Below are 250 nucleotides of genomic sequence, written 5' to 3'. Positions count from 1 at the left end.
GATGAAGAATATGTATGCGTTTGAGGAAAGAGAATAGGTTGTTGAAGCAAAAAGTGTGGGATTCTGTAAGGATGTCTGATAGGTTGGGAGGTCGGTGAAGGGGGGATAGGTGAGGGAAAGCAGAGGTACGAGTTGTTTCAAAACGTGGGCACGGCAGTAGGATGTGTGGGATTGGAGTGTCTGGTGGTGTGTATTGACTTTATGAGAGTTAATGAGTTACATAAGGGATTCACGTGCGTAGGAGAGTGAA

The sequence above is a fragment of the Penaeus monodon genome, chromosome 16 (assembly GCF_015228065.2).
Source record: "Penaeus monodon isolate SGIC_2016 chromosome 16, NSTDA_Pmon_1, whole genome shotgun sequence".
NCBI lineage: Eukaryota > Metazoa > Arthropoda > Malacostraca > Decapoda > Penaeidae > Penaeus > Penaeus monodon.
Note: the sequence above shows the minus strand (reverse complement) of the source record.